This window comes from Phyllostomus hastatus, unplaced genomic scaffold (assembly GCF_019186645.2).
Source record: "Phyllostomus hastatus isolate PE091 unplaced genomic scaffold, TTU_PhHast_1.1 phas_scaffold_193, whole genome shotgun sequence".
Lineage (NCBI taxonomy): Eukaryota > Metazoa > Chordata > Mammalia > Chiroptera > Phyllostomidae > Phyllostomus > Phyllostomus hastatus.
Window position 1 is genome coordinate 9,241,251 of NW_025334015.1, and position 19,169 is coordinate 9,260,419.

The following is a 19,169-nucleotide window of genomic DNA, read 5'->3' on the forward strand; positions in this document are numbered from 1 at the left end:
CCACTTTCCCAAAGGCAAGTCTCTACTAGTCCAGGAAGAAAACGATGGGAGGCTGCAGAAGCCACAGAGACTGACCCTGCCCAAAGCCAAAACAGAGAAGAGGACTCCTACAGAGTTAATCTTGTTTTTTTTTTTTCTCCCATATCAGCTCGAAGAATCTAGCACTGTGTCCTAAGGGCCCAACCATATCTTGGTTAATTGATTCTCCAGATCTGTGATAGGGAGTGGGGTAGGTAAAAGGATGATAAAAGTTGAAAATGTAACATGAAAAATAGAAAAGCACGAAAAGGAGGAAAGGGAGAGGAGACAAGAAAATAATCTAAGGAAAGCTATTTTTTTGTGTCAGCGCTGTTAGTCTTGCCAGGAAGGGAGATGCCACCTCAGTCCATTGCCTAATGGTATTTTATTGACTGTCCAATTAAATGCCCTGGGCGAGATAGACAGGATTAGCTCGACCACTGTTAAATAGAAAACCACAGGCCCAAAATGGAGCCACTTGGGCTAAATTCCATGACCTCACACCCAGATTTCATACCTGACCCAAATGCAGTTTCAACCTTTTCCAGGAATGCAGTCTTAGTCTGTCATCTGGGCCCATTCCATCCCCCAGAGGAAGGTGAGGCAATCTGCCTGATGAAACCTCCTGTCTCCACCTGAGGAAAGGTAACCTTGCCTGAGACAATCCTTTCTTTTGTCTTGCTAATAACTTTCTTGCTCTTCCCTATTTCTGCCTGTGGAAGCTTTCCATATTGTCTGGAAAACTTGCTAGATGGGATGCTCCGTAAAGCCAGTTAGATCCCCAGATTTACTTGATTGAATTTTTATTCTTTTTTTTTTAGTTTATTTCTTTTATTAACTTACAGCTATCAGCAGACAGGGGAGAAGTCCTGACTACTGCCTACATACTGAATTGGAATATTCAAGGTAGGGAAGGAGGCAAATCTCTAATTATGAGCCATAGAATCAATAAAGGGGATGGCTTGAGGACATCAAAGGGGAGAACTGGGCAAGAGTGGTAATGGGGAGTGTGTGGCTTGCTACTATTCTAACAAATCAATGTTGAATCCACTTGTAACCAGGTGTTAACCGAATTTTTGTTCTTTGACACTACTTTGTTCTCACCCTGATTCCTCCCCAGTTTCACCCTGTGCATGCACTCCAACGCACCCCCTTCAGGGCTTCAAGTTCCCCCTCCCTCCTGAGCCTTGCTTTCTTAGGGTAAACATTCTGCCTTTTTTTTTGTTTTGCTTCTTCAAATCTCAGGACAAAACTTTCTGGGCCAATTCACATCTTTCTGGTTTTCCTACACTTTGAAATGGGAATAATAAACATAATGATGGGAAAAATAGTAAAACCTATGAATTACAGTTGCTGTGAGAATTAAATATTATATATACATTTGAAAATGTGTTGGAAACTGCAAAGGACTATAAAATTAGACATTTTCATTACCTTTATTTTGAAAGTGATTTCAGTTGTTAGAATTAGGGTGCTAGGGTGTTTAGTCACTTGGGTCTCAGGGAGAGGATTAATGTAAGATGTTACCCCGAAAAATCCACTTTTCTTCCAAGTGGAAGTCAGCTCACCTTGCACAAAGCACTTTGAAGAGGTGTCTTTCTGTTTAAAAGCTGAAAGCGTGGGAAAATAAAGTATGCAAATACAGAGAGCCCGAGGCACTCTGGGCCTCCAGGGCCAGAACCCCACTCCACCTCCAGGCACCCGGCAGGTGGGGTTCATGGGGTGGGGGGGGGTGCTTCCGCCTATTGCCGTGAGGTCCCCTCTTTACCACCTGATTTTGATGCTGAGCACGTGCCTATCGGGCCGGGGGAAGCCAAGAATTAGGTCCTGGGAGTTTTAACTCTACATGATTTGCCATTGACCTAGAACTCTAAAACCTCCCCAGGCATTACCTGCCACTTCGGAGTGCCCTGCACACTGCCCCTGTGAAGAGGCCCTGGAAGTGATGGTATAATAAAAAGTGAGATTAAAGGTCGTGGAAAGAATAAGCGTGGGTTTTGCAGCAGCTCTAAGTGTTCTGTGTTGGGGGAAGAGACAGACTTGGGACTTGATTTCTCCAGTCATTTCAGAACAGCATGTCTTGCCAGGACGCCCAGGGAAATGCTAGCGCAATCTCAGGGCACTGAAAAGATGCCAAGAGATGCAAAAGGCGGTACAGAATCGGAGTACCCCGCCGGGTCGGCTGTCTGCAAAGTGGAACCTTCACCTCTGTGGGGGCCATCTCTTGGCAGACCAGTTTCCAAGTGTGAAGTATGGGCGGATTACCAGCTCACTGAAATGGTCTAGGGTGTTCCGGTTTCAGCCCCGCTACAGAAGCCATTCGAGAAAACAGAGTTTCTTTCGTTTTTAGTTCAAAGGGGAAAGAAAAACTGCAAGCGTGAGCCATGCCCAGAAATGCTTCTGTGGTGCGAGCAGAAAGTGGGCTGAGGGAAAAACTAGAGGAAAGACAAACTGGCCAGAGCTTTTGCAGCGTATAATGTAAATCTGCGTGTGTGAGCCTACGCAAAGGTGCAGAGTGTCGAAACCCAAAAGTGTAAGCAGAACGAGTCCCCCACAATTCAAGTCCGTGGACCAGGAGCCGCTCCTCCTGCGCTTGCGCCAAAATTGCTGGTCTCCGCCCACCCCCGGTTCGCCCCACCCCCAAGCTCACCCCGCCCCGCCCCCGCCCCTCCCCTTTCCAGCCCTGCCTGCGTAGAGCATTGTGGGACACAAACAAAGTGCCCCCAAACAGGCAGGAGTGAGCGGAGCGGCAACGGCGGCGGCGCCGTCCCGCACGCGCGCGGCGGCGGCTCCCTCCCAACCTCCCCCTCCCCTCCCCTCACTCCCCTTCCCCTTCCCCCCCAGCCAGGAAAACGCGAGCCGTCGCCGCGCTCCCTAAACCGCGCCTGCCTTCGGCCAACCGCCCCCAACGGCCGTCCCCTTGCTCCTCCCCTAGGGCTGCTCGGAGCGCCGCGGGCGCTTTCCTCCCGCTGCCTCGCACTCTCCCGCCCCGCGGGCACGTTGCCTCTGTGTGCCGCCATGCCCCAGCCTCGGGCTGTTCACGGGCCTAGGCGCGGCGGCCCGAGATAGGGTCCCTCCAGCCTCCCGGGGGAGGAGAGAGGCCGTGAGCCGCGCGCTCCGCCCCCTCCCCCCGGGCTGTCGCCGCCGCCGCCACCTCGCTGCCTCAGCCTGGCGGGGAGGAGGAGGAGGAGCAGCGCCAGGCCTCCGGTCCTCGCCACCGCCCGCAGGTAATGGGGAGAGGGGACGCCGAGGGGGGCCGTGGACGGCTGCCGCTGGCCGCCTGCGTCCTGGGGTGCTCCTGCCCAGGGGTGGGCACTGTGCGCCCCCCATCGGGGCGCCTGAGGAAAGGAAAGGCTGGTCTGGTCACCCCATCTGCTTCGGGAGACACCCCACAGAGTCCCCTCGGTGGCATTTAATCCTTCGGGGAGGAGACTGGCCGTGGGCCCCGCAGCTGGGGAGAAATTACCCGGTCTTCCGGGGCGCCGCACGCCGCTTGCACGCCCATTTGCCCACACCCTAACCGGTGGAGGCTGAGGTGTTCCCTCCTCTCACCTGGGCGGGCCGCGCGCCCGGACCTGGCCGCGTCTCCCTCAGGTCCCCTGCTGCCCTGCCTCTGGGACTGGGAAGGCAGGGATGGCACTTCTTAAAACGGGAACAGATGCGATCCCCTCTTTCTCGGCTCTACCTGAGGATCACTCAGCATCTGGTCGTTCTCTGCCGGCCTAACCGGAAAAAGGGGTTACCTGAGTGAAATAAATAAGTACGTTAGAACCGATGGGAGGAAATTACGTCCTTGTGAGTTACATGAGTCTTAACCGGAATTTAGAATAAAGCCCTCTAATATGTACTTCATTGGAACTTACAAAAATGAAGGCAAACATTTTTTTTTTCAGTATGTAGGTAATTGAGTGGATCGGTTGCGCTCGGGGGGGAAAAAAATCCTCTAACTTCCAGTTATTCCGTTACTGTTTTATCTGGATGTAGGCTAATACCTGAAGCACACTTCACAGTTTGATGGCAAATAGTTTGGATAGGTAGAGATTGTTTTGGTTTTCCTATGGTTGCCTAGGATTTCAGTTGAACCGATTGGATTTAAAAATATATTATGTAAATCCTTATTTCCTCCCTTACTTCACGTGACTGCCAGTGGGTATTTAATTTTACCTAATGTAGTTTCTTATCATGGAATGTGAAAATAATGAAAGGAATGTTTTCCTGTAGTGACGTACTTTAGGATGATTGCACTCATTAATTATGAAAATTATATTTACATATTTTATGCAACGGACTGCTAGTCATCTGTATATGTGATCTTATTTAACTCTCAAAACAATGTATCGACTTAAATTCTAACTTGAGTTTTATAGAGGAGACACAAACTTAAGTGATACTAAGTAACTTACCTTAGGCCACACAACTAGTTAAGTAATAGAGGTGAGATTTGTGCTCAGATATAATTCTATTACACAGGTATTTTCTCCCTTACCTCTCAGTACAGATACACTTTATTTTAAACTTTACTATGAAAAATTTCAGTCCTTTGAGAGTTAAGAAAACAATACAACAAATATTCCACTATCTAGATTCAGTGATTAATAGTTTGTCATCTTGCCCCCCTTCTCCCTTTCCATATGTGTCTGTGTGTGCTGCCATTTGAGAGCAAGTTGCAAACATCATGATACGCAAATATTTCAGCATGTATTTACTAAAAATAAGCACATTCTCCTACCAATCCCAAAGATCAACATATGTAAATTCCTCTTAGTATTCCAGACTCTCTTTGGGAACACCCCCCACCCATGCACACACACCTCTAACTGTATTCAGTCAAGATTCATGCACTGCATTTGGTGATTATGCCTTTTTAAAAATACCCATCTCCTTTTTTTTCTGACAATTTACCAAATGAATTATCTTATAGAATGTTCCCACATTCTGAATCTGTCTGTTTCCTCATAGTATCATTTAATTTATGACTCTATCCCTCTGAATTTCCTGTTGCTGGAAGTTAGGTCTAAAGGAAAGCTTGATTCTCTTCAAGTTAAACTTTTCTTTGGCAACAATATTTAATAGATGAATTTCATCATAGAGGAGGTACACAATATCAGCTTGCCACACTATCAGTTATGCTAAATGTGACCACTTGCTTAAAGTGGTGACTACAGAGATACAGTGTTACAAAGGTATAGCTTGCCTGTTTGTGATTTGTATATGATGTTGGAGTACTTTAACACCAAGCATATATCCTGTTGCTGACTACCCTTTTTTGCATGGTGATTTTAGTACCCGTTAATGACTCTATACCAGTTATTTTACTGGAAGTTTTCTGTAAGAAACAGTTTGTTTCTTCATTAACCTGGGGTGAACTAAAGTTCCTCCTAGAAATACACAGCAAATGTTTAATTTCTTCTCTTTCATTATCAAGTTTCAGAGTAAAGAGCTGGGGAAACAGTCACCCCCAATGGTAGCAAGTGAGATTTTTTTCCCTCTCTTTTATGAGATACCAATATAGGCTCATGATTTAATTAATTAATTAATTTTTGTAACCATTACAGTCATTTTTCTTTTTGGTGATCAAATTGTGCCAAGTGTGGACAGGAGGACTCATTTCAAGCTGGCTCCTATGTCTTTTTAACACTCACTCTTGCCATTACCCTTAGAGTGCTTTTTGGCATACAGTATCCCAGGCTTGCCTTGTTCATTTCTTTATCCTAGATCTGGAATGGGCTGTTTATCTAAGGAGTCTTGGTTCTTTTTTAGTGAGAAATGGTATATAGAAACCCACATCTGGGTGTTTGGCATATTCATTGCTACTGGTGTGTCATTGCTTTTAGATCTTTTCAGGGGAAAGAACTAAAATTGATGTTTTACTTGCTTGCATAATCATAAATTCATAGTGATGTATCCAATTCAAATTTAACATCGCAGACATTTCCTTAACTTCTGTGATTCTACAGTTGTCTCTTGTCTTAGACGAAAATCTTGGTGCTTAATAAAATCAACACACTTGCTTTATCCTACTATGTACACATAAAATCATTTCAAAATTACCATAACCAATATTATTATTACCAATAAACTTCTAAGTAAAGTTTAAGGGGTTTCTTTTTTGCATTTTTGTCCTTAGAATTACTACAAGAAGTATGCATTTACTGTGTTCAGAAATCACTTGAAAATACTTTTCTCGTTTGGTTATGCTACCAATTTGATACAGTTCATTGGTTACATTTTTTATTTTAGGGTTTTATTTTTTAATTTTATTTTTTAATATATAAAATACATACATGGTTCAAAAGTCAACAGTTCAAAAATGTTGTAAAAGTATACCTAAAGAAGCCTCACCCAAATTAGGTTGTAAAATGAAATATTCTTTACATTTGCCATACCTTTTAAAAGCTAACATATTCTCATATATCTTAACTGCAGAAAGATTAGCACTGGCCAAATATGTTCCTTAGTTGAAGCATTATAAGAGCACTACTTTAAAATTCACAGTTAGATCCTGATTCCTCTGGCAAAGAAAAAGCACTAAGACTAACTGTAGAGGTGAGTAGAATAGACTGAAGTTTTTCTTGAAAATCATGTCTTTAAAGAGATATGTAGTTGGTAGAAGTTTTATGAATCTGTGTTGTTTATACCACACAAAACTGATATACATATGCTATCTGCGGATATAAAAGGTACTTGGACATGTGATCAGTGAAGTTAGCACATTTTGTTTGGATTGGGCAAAATTTGATAGAAATTATGTTTATGTCTTCAAGTGAGAGTTTAAGAGAGAGCAGTGGTTGTCTAAAAAGTAGACAGGACAATTAGGCAGTTTATCGGCTGCCTGTGACCCGGTGCTGAAAAGACGTCTGTTTTAATGTATACTACTGCTACTTTTGGTGAGAGAAAGGACATCTATTTCCTTCAGGAAATCCAGTGGGAAAATTGAGAGGGCTTGTGCTTTGGACCCATTCCCCCTCATTGTCTTTAATCTTAGTAAAAATAGACTACTTAAGATTAGTAGAACACATAGATGATGAAAAAAGACCACAAACAGTAGCGTAGGTGCATATAACTACAGAGCAGCTAGACCCTTTGTGGTAGGTTAAATGGGCTAAATACAGTGATGATAATGATTATTAACATGAGCCCTTTCAAAAAGCCAGCACTGTGTTAAACATTTTATACGTCATCTCATTTATATCTCACATGAACCTATTGGTATTGCTGCTAGTATCTTATTTAGCCAGTAAGAGCATGCTCAATATACAGGTTTCAAACCCAAGTCTCTTGGTCTTCAGAGTTAGAGCTTCACTACTTTGCTACAGCTCACAACTAAATATAACACATCATAAAAGTGAGTGTATTTTCATTCACCATGAGTTAAACTACGTGACTCATTTTTGTTCTATAGCCACACTGAAGATCGCCTGCCAAGAGCCCTACATGCTTGTCCTGTCTCTATCAGACCTTGCTTCAGAAACTGCATTTATGTAGCATTTTAATGGACATTTGAAAAGTAAGAATGTCAAAAATCAAGATGGATTGATGAATGGATAAATATGTAATAAAACAAATATAGTTGAACATTATTGGTAGAATCTAGGTTTGGCTATTTAGGCATTAACCTATAAAATTCTTTAAATTTGCTGTATCTAAAATTTTTTGTAAAATTAGAGTGATTAAAAATATGTTTTTATTATAAAACATTATTGACAGTTGTATAAAAACCAGTAACATGCTGTATCCTTTATGTTTACAGTAGACTTTTAAACTTTTAGTAAATCTTCCTGGCCTAGAAAAGGATAAAAATGTTTTATCACTGAAAATGGTCAAGTATCAAGTAAAGCAGTTTCCTTTATTAGTTAGGGGGTTCCTGAATAATTATGTTCCTTCCAATGATAATTTTAAGCTATTTTAATAAATATAACATATTGTGCATGTATGTGGGACACATACACACACCCTGTCCTTTGCTGGGATTTTGTAGACTGCTATTGAGCATTTTCTTTATGTAAGTGTTAAGGGCTGGTTTTACTTTAAATGCCACCACATTCATGACTGAAACAGATAGTTTTTCATGTACCTCAGAACGAGCGCTTGAAATTTATCTCCTGTTAAGCCAAAAGCTACACTAGTTTTTCTTTGTTCTTTTTTTATTATTAAATTTATTGGGGTGATAATTGGTTTTCTTTGTTCTTTATATTAGAAATACTTCTCCCCATTTTAGGCAGTGAACTGGAAATCTCTAGATTCTTACAGGATCTAAAATAATGATTGTATGTGTGCCTTTAAAAATATACAGATATATTAGATTTATATTACATTCCTACTTAAAGGGCACATTGAGTATTACATTAATTTCTTCACTAACGTTATTATTAGTGCCAAGTGTGACCTTAGCCAGCACATTTTTACATAACTGATCCTGGAATAAATCACTGACTTGTATCATTGTCATATTTCACAGTGATGATTCTATCTTTTAAGAGTGAAAACCAGTGGATGAAACTTATTTCACTCTTCTTAGAGAACATCTTTTCTCCACATTCAATGTACTTCTATTTTAATAATTTTCTTTACAGCTTAAAAAATATCTTAAAATTACAAATGTTTGATACCCAATTAGTTTGCAACTTTAATATTCTATATTGCTATCCTTCTGCAGGTATTAAATTGTATATTTATGTTGGCATGGTTTGTTACTTACTTGGTTTTGATAATTTTTCATGTATTCCGTATAACTACAAACATCTCAGGATAGCATACAACCAAGATTGTGAATCCCTGAAATGAGTATTTTGTGTAACTGCTACCTTCTGGCTTCTGAAGCAACTAGATGATTCCTTTTTAAAGTCATTTTCTCTTTAACTCAGTTATTAACCTGCTAAGTATTTGGTCCTAGCCTACTCTTACTAAGTAAGCATATATAATACTACCTGCTATTAAATATTTTATTTGTGTTCTTTGATAAAATTAGGAAATTCTTCTATCCAAACAAAGAAAATGAAAGGATTTTCAGAGGCTCAAACATACTTACTTTGCTTGATTTCATTTTTCTCTTTTACTGGTGTTTACTGATTGTATATATGTCTTCATCCACTTCTGCCTTTTTCTCATTTCTACAGGATGACTCTCTGGGTTTTACTTTTTTCATCCCTCTCTACTTTTCTTCCTTTCTGCTTTGGATTTTCCACCACTGCCCATTTCCTTTTTTGTGGCTTTCCATTACTGTATGAGGACAGTTTCTTTTATCTTTGGTACCTTTTGTGTGCCACATAAAACTGTACAAGCCATACTTTTTTATGAGAATTATCTCTATTTACAGGAATCATTGCCTCTCTCTGGCTTTTTGGCCCACACAGTACCATTTTCACCCCTGTTTTCTTGAACCAGGTTTACTTAGCTTTACTTTGAGAGGTAGTATAGCTGAGCATACCATCTGAGTTCAGATCTTGGCTCATACTTACTAATTGTGCAGCCTTGAGTTAGTTCTTAACTTCTCCGCACTTCATTTTCCTTATTGCTAAAATAAAGATACCAAGTAACACCTATCTCAAAAGGTTGTATGAAAATTAAATTATTTAGTATGTAAAAAAAGTACTTTCAGAAAAATACCTGGTACATATTAAATACTATTTATTTTATTGATATTTTTAAGAGAGAGAAACATCTATTTGTTGTCCCACTTATTTATGCATCCATTGGTTGATTCCTGTACGTGCTGTGATTGGGGATCAAACCTACAACCTCGGTGTATCCAGATGATGCCCTAACCAATTGAACTACTTAGCCAGGTCTAAGTACTAACTATTAACTAACAGTTATTATAATTTTTTAGAAACTGATTCAAAGCCACTGATTTTTATGACAGTTTATTGAGATGGAACCCAAAAACCATAGATTACTGCCACTACAAATTTGTGGTCTTCAATTTCATTGGTTCTTCAGTGGCTCCTAGCCATTCTTTTTATGTTCTCCACACGTATTTCTCATGTTTGGTTTTCCTCAAAATTCTCTTGTGTCTCCTCTCTTTGCAACAATCTGCCTTTACCTATAACTTCAAAGAGAAAAGCCAAAACTATCAGATAAGAACTTGTGTTGCTTCTTACCAGCCATCTATAAACCTCACTGTAACTCCATCCGTCCTTTCCTCTTTTTCCTATTGGTGGGTCTCCTGTTAAGGCTGGTTCTTTCACCCATGCACTGAATCTAGTCCTTTCTACCTACCCAGAGAAGTTATGTTACCTGTTATCACCTGTTCTTGTATTTTAACTTTCCCTCCTTCTCTGAATCTTTTTCCAGCAACAATCAAAACATTCTCTGTATATTTATTTTACCACAATGTAAAAAAATCTGGGGTTGGGAAAATCGTCTAGTAGCCCCCCCCCCCCCCATTTTATAAAAATACCAATATTCTCTGCTGAGTCCTTATTTCCCTCCAGCTAACCCTTTGCTCTATCTTTAGAACCAAACTTCTTGAGACTAAATCATCTATACTCAAAATTTTCACTTCCTCATTTCTGTATATTCTTTACCTTTGTCTGTTGCAGTCTAACACGTAACTCTGTTACTCTTTCCTTATATGCTATTACAAAGTCACCAGTGACTCCTGTGGCTAAATTAAATAGGCTTTGCTCTATTTTATATGACCTTTCAGTAGCATTTGACCCTGTCAACCACTCCTTCAAATGTTCTACCCCTCTGGTTTTTAGAACACTCTACCATCCTGGTCATTCAGTGTATCTCTTTCTCAGGTTTTCCTTTTGCTGATCCCCAGCCCCATTTTTACCCCTTCTTCTTTTCCTTGATTAGTTTAGCTAAGGGTTTATCAATTTTGCTTATTTCTTGAGAGAAACAAGTTTTTGTTCTATTTATTTTGGGTTTCTCTGCTGGTTTTCCTGGTTTCTTAAGAGTAGGCCACTGATTTTTTTTGTTGCTGTTGTTCCGATAAAACTTTATTTGTAAAAACAGGAGGTGGATTGGACCATTGATTTTTTTTTTTTTAATCCTCACTGGAGGATATGCTTATTGATTAAGAAACAGAGAGAAACATCAATTGGTTGCCTACTGTACACATCCTGACCAGAGACTGAACCCGCAGCCTTTTGGTGTGTGGGGCAGTTTTCCAACCAACAGACCCACCCAGCCAGGACATTTATTTTTTAATTGTAGTGAAATACACATTAAAATTGTACCACCTGAACCATTTTTAACTATACAGTTCATTGGCATAAAGTACATTCACTTTGTTAGGCAACTATCACCGCCATCCATCTCCAGAATTTTTTTCATCTTGCAAAACTGTACTGTGCCCATTAATCAATAATCATGTCCCTTTCCCCCCAGTGAGTGGCAGCCACCCTTCCACTTTCTGTCCCTTTGAATTTGATTCCCCTAGAAGTGTTATATAACTGGGATCAGACAATATTTGTGTTTCTGTGACCGGCTTTTGTTACTCATAATGTTTTCAAGATTCATTCATATCACAATGCATATCAGAATTTGCTTTTTAAAGCTAAATAATATTCCATCGTATGGTGTATATACCACATTTTGTTTATCCATTTATCTGTCAGTGGCTATTGTGAGTAATGCTCCTATGAACATTTATATACAAATGTATGTTCACATGTGTACTTTCAGTCCTTCGGTACATATACCCAGAAGTAGAATTGCTGGATCGTGGTAGTTCTATTTTTAATTTTGTAAGGAACCAGCACACTGTTCTCTAGTTTCTTACACTTACATTCCCATTAATAGTGCACAGGGTTTCATTTCTCCACACCCTTGCTAACACTTGTTATTTTCTCTCTCTCTCTCTCTCTCTCTCTTTTTTTTTTTTTTTTTGATGGTAGCCATCCTAACCAGTGAGAGAGGGGGTAGGGTGTGTGGTGGTAGACAATTGATTTTTAGACCTTCTTTCCATTTATTCACAAAAATACAAATTTTATTCTTAAGCATTGCTTTAGCTACATTCCACAAATTTTGATAATGTTGTTTTTGCAGTACAACTCAGTTAAAAATACTTTTTAATATCTTGATTCCTTCATCAACCTGTGGATTATTTCGAAGTGTATTTTGTTTTTAATATTTGGAGTTTCCTTGATTACTCATTAATTTCTAACTCTTTTTGTTATGGGAAAATGTACTCTGTATACATTCATTCCTTTAAAATTTGTTAAGATTTGTCTTAGGGCCCAGCATATGGTCTGTCTGGTGAACATACCATGTTGCACTTGAAAGGAGTATGTATTCTGCAATATAAATATCAGTTAGGTCAAGATGGTTGACAGTATTGTTCAGAGCTTTTAAGTCATTGCTGATTTTCTTTTGTCCAGGTGTATCGATTATACTGATTTGTTTTCCCTGTGCCCAGTTCTATCAATTACTAAGAGGAGCATTAAAATTTCCAACTTACTATATTAGATTGTCCTTTTCCTTCATGCTGTCAGTGTTTTGCTTCTTGTATTTCGAAGCTTTGCTGTTAGGCACATGCACATTTTTTATTGTTACACACCTGCATGTTTCTGGTACTGTTTTTTGGCTTGAAGTCTACTTTATCTGTTATTAAAAATAACCAGCACTAGCTTTCTTTTACTTATTGTTTGTATGGTGTGTCTTCTAAAATACCTGTGTCTTTTTATTTAAAGCGAGTTTTCTCATAAAGATCATATAGTTGCTTTTTTAATGTCAGTCTCTGCCTTCTGGTTGAAATGTTTAGTCCATTAAAATTTAAAGTTTTAAAGTTTGCATTACTTTGAAAAGCAAACAGGTGTTAGTTTGCTAGGTCTGCTATGACAAATTACCACAAACTGGATGGTTGAAAGAGAAATTGCTTGTGTCGCAGTTGTGGAAGAAATCAAGGTGTTGGCAGGGTTGGTTCCTTACAAGGGAAGGAACCTTGAGGGAAGAAGGGTCTGTTATAGGTTTCTTTGCTTGCTTCTCAGAGCGCCTGGGCTCGTGGCAGCAGAACTCCAGTCTTCCAGTGGTGTTCTCCCTGTGTGCAAGCCTGTCTCCAAATGTTCCCTTTATGTAAGAATAGCCTAAATTATCTCAGTTTAACTTGATTACCTTAGTAAAGTAGCCTGTCTCCAAATGAGTAACATCTTCAGGTACTGGGGATTGAGACTTAGGCCTATCTTTTGGGGAGAACACAGTTCAGTCCATACCAAGACACATTTCAGTTTGACAACAGTACAAAGGCATGTCATGTAAAGCCCCTGTATATTTGTGTACATACTTGAAATATATGCAGTGGAACTCTTCAGGACTAGGTGTGAACACTTAAAAACTCTTTAGGGACAAAGGACTTCTTTAAATGCCATTTGACTAAAACTAACTTGAATTTGACGTGCTCATGTTAGGGATCCAAAAGAGTGAATAAATAAAAGCCCTTCAAGTTTTCTTTCTATTAATAATGATTTGATGTTAATAGCTGATATCCCTTAAGTACTATGATTGAATTCTTAAAATGGCCGGATCATGATGGAGTGGGAGAAGGGACTGTAATTTGAAATTCTTAGACCTCTGTTCAGCTCTAGATTTCATTATTTATGGGACAGTGGCAAGTTAATTTAACCTTGTGTTTCCTCATTTATAACTGGATTTTAAAAATCTTTTTCTCAGAATTGTGAGTGCAGAATGACATAAAGACACTTTGGGAGTTAATAATTTCCAATAACTTAATAATAACTTATCTTCCCTTGATATAGAAGTTGACTATCAGCATGACTATAGCTACCAGCAGTGAGGGGAAAGTGTAATAGTTTAATGTAATTAGTTTAATTGAGTTATTGTTTAACTCCAGGTAAATCTCAGTCTTTCTTAGAGCTGTAAACTAGAAAGAACTTCTTTACATAGTAAACTGGTTGAAATGTTTATTTGATTAGAAACTAGCTGGTTATAAAACTAAATTATCTTTTTAATAAGTCAGATACAATAATCCATTTGGAATTCTTCCTGAAAACTTAATAAACACTTAAGTAAGACCCTTGGGAAATAAACCGTCATCAAGTAAAGATTGCATACACTTTTATTAGTGTTCAGAGTAAGTTAAAGCATGTTCTCAAAAATGAGTACTCGTGTGAATCCATTCTAAAAAGTTTTGTTTTCTTTCATGAAAAAAATATATAGATAATTGTTCTTGCTTAGATTAACAACAGAGTGACATGTTTTCTTAGAACAAAATGTAAAATATTCGGTACTTTAGTGTATGATTGCTGTGTCCAGGATTTCCAGTACTATGTTGAATAACATGGTGAAAGTGGACACCCCTGTCTTGTTCCTGATCTTAACAGAAACCGTTTTAATGTTTCCCCACTGAATAGATGTTAGCTGTGGATTTGTCATGCATGGTTTTTACTATGTTGAGGTATGTCCCCTCTATTCCCACTTTACTGAGAGTTTTTATCATAAGTGGGTGCTGCATTTTGTCATGCTTTTTCTGCATCCATTGATATGATCATATGATTTTTAATTTTTCATTTTGTTTATGTGATGTATCATGTTAGAAAATGCAGTTTTTTAAAAAAATACAAAAAATATATATTACATGTGTTAACAGGTAATGGGCTTATTTTTTAATCAATTTTTACATTTCTAGATTTTAATTCATAATATGGTAACTTAGTAGATGTAGTTGACATAGCAAAAACTGTTTGGGAATCCTAATACATTTTAAGAATATAGAGGTCCTGAGACTAAAGAGTTTGAAATCTTGCCATCTAGTGTTGATGCTACTCTAACCACATACTAAAGTTTGTCCGTTTCACCATTTTTCCATGTCACTTGCTGATTATCACAGTGATGCATGTGTGACATATTCATATGTTGCAGGATTCATGTTCTGAAATACCCACAACAAAGCAGCATGCTCTCGCATGCTTTACTAATATGTTTAGCTCTGTACTTTATTTTTGCCATAATTACATACTTCTGTTTAACACTTTCAGTGTTCTTACAATTTCTGTGCTTATTGATTATGCTGGGTTCAATAATATGCATAATCATCTCAAAACTAAGCTCAGAGAGAGCAAACTAATGAAGACTTGGAAGCAACGACTAAATGACCCTGCAAGACCATTATTACCATCTCTTGGAAATGGACATAATTAACCTTCTTGCTCTAGAGAATAACTCTGATTTACCAGTAAATATTTATAAGTAAAGAAATATCTAATTTTTCTAAATTTGCCTGGGAAGAGCCTGTGAGGGAAGATTTTCAGATTTTGAAAGAAGGTAGGAAGTGCTGAATCCAAAATGAGTACCAGGTTTTAAGCTCTGGGTAACTGGGCAGTTGAAAGCCATTAACAGAATTAGAAATTTTATGGTGGGGTATTAGTTGGTAAAGAAAGAGTCTGAGTTTATTTTCCGATGGTGAATTTGAAAGAGAGCAAATACATCCAGATGGAGTTGTCTAGCCCTAGTCTAGCTAATCATTAGAGGCACAGAATTAAAGTTTGGGAAAGATGATGGAGTTAGAGAATCGAGATGAATTCAACCAGAGGTGATAAGAGTCAGAGATCTATCAATAAGCATATTTCATCTATTACTCAGTACTGTGTCATATTCTTGTATGTATACTATATATTAGGCACTGGGCATTTTTCATTATACAGACAGACCCTGACTTACATGACTGACTTAAAAATTTTTTATTTATGATGGTATAAATGTGATATGCATTCAGTAGATGCTAGACTTTGAATTTTGATCTTTTCCTCACTTAGTGATATGCAGTATGCTACTCCCTTGTGGTGTAGGGTTCTTTTGCAGCAAATACTGTAACTAAGACTCTTAAAATTCTGGCCCAATAGCAATTTTTTTAAAACATCATTTTGTTACAGAATTTCCCTAACTTTCTATCAGTTTGACAATTTACTATCACAAATCATAACTTTTCCCATCCCAGTATGTTTATTTTTACTTGTATAAAAGCAGTTGATGCCCTAGCTAGTGTAGCTCAGTGGATTGAGCTCAGGCTGCAAACCAAAGGGTTGCTGGTTTGATTCCCAGTCAGGGCACATGCCTGGGTTGCAGGCCAGGTCCCCAGTGGGGGGCATATGAGAGACAAGGACCCATTGGTGTTTCTCTTCCTCTCTTTCTTCCTTCCGGTCTCTCTACAAATAAATAAATAAAATCTTTTAAAAAATAAAAATAAAAGCAGTTTCTCGCTTTCCAGATAGTTGATTACTAGTCTGAATAGATTGAAGTTACTGACTCAGTTAACCTTTCTAGGCTCTTTAGCACTGTATCTAGCACCTGTAAATGTTTGTTGAACAAACTTAAACTATAAAATAATCTCCCAATACCCCTTCCAGCTTCAAAATTCAAATTCCTTCATTCTGTTTCTGCAGAGGGGGGGTCTCATTTGGGGGGTCGAAGGGAAGAAAGAAGGGAATGCCCCTTTCCAGTCTTTTTATCCATCCTTTATTTCTTTCACCTCTAAGATAGTGTTCAGGCCATGAATAGTAATGTCTACAGTATAAGAGAATGAAAACTATCTTTCCCAAAGTCATTCCTCACCGTCTGACATATGGTTCCTCTGGAGACACTTAGTATAGTAATATCAAAACAGTGTTTTTCCATAGTTGTCTATATCTTCAAAGACTGGTACTCTCAAGAATAGTAGCAGTTGTGTTGAAAGGCAGTTGGGAGAAAATTGAGGATTTGATAAATATGTAGACTCGACTATATGCTGGCCAGTATACAGGGAGAAGTAGAGATTAAGACAGTTGAGGAGAGAGCTCCTGTTGTCAGAACAAATATCAAACAGGGTTTTCAGAAACTAGCCCTTCAAAGGAGCCACAATTTGATTAATTTGTGGAACAATTCATGTCCCAGAGCATTGTTAAAAAACAAAGGAGCAGTTAGTGGAATTCAATGTCTGAGTGTGTTAAGGAAAGAGGAAGAAAGCCCTACCATATCACTGTGGATCCAGGGTAACTGTGGACATCCCCAAAGATTCACCTCTCTGAGGAACAACATAAAAGGCTTAACATTGTGGGGACTAGGATTGCAGAACAGACCTCATCTAAATTGGTCCAGCTGGTCACTGAGAAATGAGCTAGCATACATCAATAGCAAATATCAGGAAGTGGGCATGCTTGACAATAACTGGAGTTGCTACACTATAGTATCAGTATGTCCAGTTTTCCACAAAAAATGATGAAGCATGCAGAGAAGTAAGAAAGTATGGCCTGTGCACAAGAAAAAGGCAGGCAACACAAAAATTGCCTCTGTGAGACAGACCAGATGACAGGTTTAACAACAACAACAACAAAAAGATTTCAAAATAGCCACTGTAAGTATGTTCACAGAATCAAAGGAAAGCATGATCAGCAAAGGAAGGTATATGACAATTTTACATAATAGAGATAATAACAATAATAAATAGAAATTGTGAAAAAGAACCAAATGGAAATTCTATAGTTGAAAAGTACAATAACAGAAATTATAAAAATCCACTAGAAGGATGTAACAGTATATTGGGCCTGGCAGAGGAAAGATTTAGCAGACTTGATAGCTCATTAGAGATTAAGCAAACCAAAGAACAGAGGGGAAGGATCAAAAGAAACATGAATAGAGTCTAAAAAATAATGTGGAATACTATCCAGAACACCAATATATGTGTAATGAGAGTACTAGGAAAAGAAGAGATAGGAGTAGAAAAAAAATTAGAAGAAATAATGTCAGGAACCATGCTAAATTTCTTGAAGAAATAATAACCTGTGCACCCAGGGAGCTCTATGAACTCCAAGTGAGAAAATTGAAAAGAAATCTATAGGCATATGTATCATAGTAAAAAGTTGAAAGTTAAAGACAAAGAGAAATATCTTTTTTTTTTAAGATTTTACTTATTCATTTTTAGAGAAAGGGGAAGGGAAGGAGAAGGGGGGGGGGAACATCAATGTTTGGCTGCCTCTCCCATGCACCCCACCAGGGACCCTGCCCACAACCCAGGCATATGCCCTGACCAGGAATCGAACTAGTGACCCTTGGCTTTGCAGTCCAGTGCTCAATCCACTGAGCCACACCAGCCAAGGCAAGGAGAAATATCTTGAAAGCAGCAAAAGAAAAATAACTCATCACTTACAATGGACTGCCCTCCCCCATCCACCATAGATTAACAGCTAAATTCCTATTAGAAATAGGGGAGGCTGAAAAGCAGTGGTATAACATTCACAGTGTTCAAAGAAAAACTGTCTCCCAAAACACCAATTCAAAAAAATATATGCACCCCTATATTCATAGCAGTATTATTTACAATAGCCAAGACCTGGAAACAGCCCAAGTGCGCATCAGTAGATGAGTGGATAAAAAAGCTGTGGTACATTTACACAATGAAATGTTATGTGACAGTAAAAAATGAAGGAAGTCTTACCTTTTGCTACAGTGTGGATGGATCTGGAGAGTATTATGCTAAGTGAAATAAGCCAAGCAGGAAAAGACAAATACAGTATGATCTCCCTTACATGGAATTTAATGAATAAAATAAACTGATGAAGAAAACAGAAACAGAGACATAAATACATGGAACAGACTGGCAGTTGTCAGGGGGTAGGGAGGCACTGGGAGAAAGAAGGTGAAGGGATTAGCGAAAGAACATATATGCATGACCCGTGGACAGGAACAATAGTATGGTGATGGCTTGAGGTGGGGTGGGGGCTAAGGGGGAAAAAGTAGGAATGGCTGTGATAGTGTAAACAGTAAAAAATAAAGAAAAAAAAACTGTCAACCCAGAATCATGTACTATCTTTCTAAAATGAAAGCAAAATTTTCACCAATAAACAAAAAAATTAATTTTTTGCTAGCAGCTTAAAATAAGCTTTTAAGATGGTAATTCAGATTCATACATGCACAAAAGAACACTGGTGTAAGACAATACATAATTATACAAAAGAGTAGAAATAAATTTTTTCTTCTCCTTGTAACTTTTTGAAAAGCAAGTTATGCCCTTGGTTAGCATGGTTAAGTTGGTTGGTGTTTTACCTCAAAGTGAAAGGTCACCAGTTTGATCCCTGATCACGGCGCATATGAGAGGCAGCCCATCAATGTTTCTAACTCCCTTTCTTTCTCCCTCCTTTTCCCTCTCTCTTAAAAAAAAAGAAAAGCAAGTTGTAAAATGTGCATAAATGTAATATTGGGCATGTTACATAAAG

At 38.7% G+C, this 19,169-nt stretch overlaps 1 protein-coding gene across 4 annotated transcripts in view; it reads left to right on the forward strand.

The window, feature by feature from the left end:
* Positions 1-2,838: 2,838 nt before the first annotated feature.
* Positions 2,839-19,169, forward strand: part of ZBTB44 (zinc finger and BTB domain containing 44) — a 55,525-nt gene continuing 39,194 nt past the window's right edge. For all 4 annotated transcript variants that reach the window (XM_045860135.1, XM_045860136.1, XM_045860138.1 and 1 more), the window contains exon 1: positions 2,839-3,245. The gene's annotated coding sequence lies outside the window, so the exon portion shown is untranslated. The remainder of the gene's footprint in view (positions 3,246-19,169) is intronic.